The following is a 2126-nucleotide window of genomic DNA, read 5'->3' as shown; positions in this document are numbered from 1 at the left end:
CCGCCTCTTGTCTGCCCTGCCCAGCTATTGGTTGTTGGCATCTTTATTTACCAATCAAAACCAACTGGGGACTGGTTCCCTCAGCGTCTGACAAGTGGACTCCTGCAAACAATTTTTGGGGACCCAAATTAACAGAATACTAACAGCATTAGGCCAAACCCACTACAGAGGCGAGATAGCCAACTGCCCCTGTCCTGTCTCTGAGGTTTCCGCTGTTGAAGCTGTCTCTCAAGTCTTCCTCTATGTCCCTGGGCCATTACATTACAGTCCCACAATAACCCCCAGTCTACTTTTGGAAATTGATTTGGAACTAACATATATGGTTTTGTGTACCTGCATATGTGGTGTGTGTGTGTGTGTGTGTGTGTGTGTGTGTGTGTGTACACGCGTGTGTGTGCCTGCAGAAGCCAGAAGAGCTGGAGCTGGAGTTCAAGTATTTGTTGGCCTGTCCATGTTGGTGCTGGGGACTGCAAAGGTAAAAAGAGTTCCAGCTGAGCCCTCTCTCTACTTTATTCTTTTTTTAAAATTTATTTTTACATTTATTTACATTTCAAGTGTTATTCCCTTACCCTGTCCCCCCGCCAAACACCCTCCTCCATTCCCCCCCTCCCCCTGCTTCTATGAGGGTGTTCCTCCACCCACCCACCCATTCCCACCTCCCCACCCTTGATTCCTCAACACTAGGGCATCTATCGAGCCTTCATAGGACCAAGGACCTCTCCTCCCAGTGATGCCTCTGCTACATATGTGGCTGGAGCCATGTGTACTCCTTGGTTGGTGGTTTAGTCCCTGGGAGCTCTAGGGGGTCTGGTTGGTTGATATTGTTGTTCTTCCTATGGGGCTGCAAACCCCTTCAGTCTTTTCTCTAGTTCCTTCATTGGGGACCCTGCACTCAGTGCAATGGTTGGCTGAGAGCATCCACCTCTGTATTTGTAAGGCTCTGGCAGGGCCTCTCAGGAGACAGCTATATCAGGCTCCTTTCAGCAAGCATTTTTTAGCATCCACAATAGTGTTGGAGTTTGGTGACTGTATCTGGGATGGTTCCCCAAGTGGGACAGTCTCTGGATGACCTTTCCTTCAGTTTTTGCTCTGCACTTTGTCTCCATATTTGCTCCCATTAAAATCTTGTTCCCATTTCTAAGAAGGACTGAAGCACCCACACTTTGGTCTTCTTTCTTCTTGAGTTTCATGTGGTCTGTGAATTCTATCTTGGGTATTCGGAGCTTTTGGGCTAATATCCACTTATCAGTGAGTGCATACCATGTATCCATCTTATTCTTTGACAGCATCTCTCTGGGACCCTGAGTTCATCAATTGGCTAGACTGGTTGATCCAGGAGCTTCTGGGATCTTACCTGTCACCACCTCCCTATTGTTGGGGTTATGGGTTCATTGTCTACCTCACTTTGATGGATCTTCAGACACAAGCCTCTCATCCCTGAACTGAAGAGGGGAGAGGGCAGGAGGAATAGAAGCTCAAGAGCACCCCAAGCTACATGAAACATTATCTCACCAACACAACCAAACAGAAAACCCAGTCCCTAAGCCCATAGGTGGTGGTGACAACTTTAATCCCAGGACTTGGAAGGCAGAGGCAGGCAGATCTCTGGATTCAAGGTCAGCCTGGTCTACAGAGTGAGTTTCAGGATAGCCAGGGTTACACAGAGAAAGAAAGGGAGGGAGAAAGAGGCAAGTCCTCATGACTCATGAACAGGCTGTCAATATGAACCATCTTTGCATTTTATTCTGGGGGATACATTCTGAGATGAGCAGGCCTAAGAAGCAGGCGTGAGCCAATGCCCTCCATAGAGGCACTGCTCCACTGGGCAGGAAAGCTCAAGTGCTATTAGATCAGGATTATTAATGCAACCACGAGCAAATAAAGAGGAACCTGACCTCTATAGACCTAGATTGTCCTTTAATCAGAACAATGAAAAGGATGTCTGGAGTGGAGACTGTACACCCAGGCACTAGGGTCTGAAAAGGGAAGCCTCGGGGTAGACGATTCCATCTGCAAGTCTATTCCCCCAGTCTCAAAGTTGTAGATACCAACATGTTGCTAGATTGGCTGTCCAGAAAATCCAGGGCTTCTTTTTTCCCTCCCAAATGCTGGGACTATAAACTCAG

Source organism: Mus musculus, chromosome X (genome assembly GCF_000001635.26).
Source record: "Mus musculus strain C57BL/6J chromosome X, GRCm38.p6 C57BL/6J".
In the NCBI taxonomy this organism is placed as follows: Eukaryota; Metazoa; Chordata; class Mammalia; order Rodentia; family Muridae; genus Mus; species Mus musculus.
Note: the sequence above shows the minus strand (reverse complement) of the source record.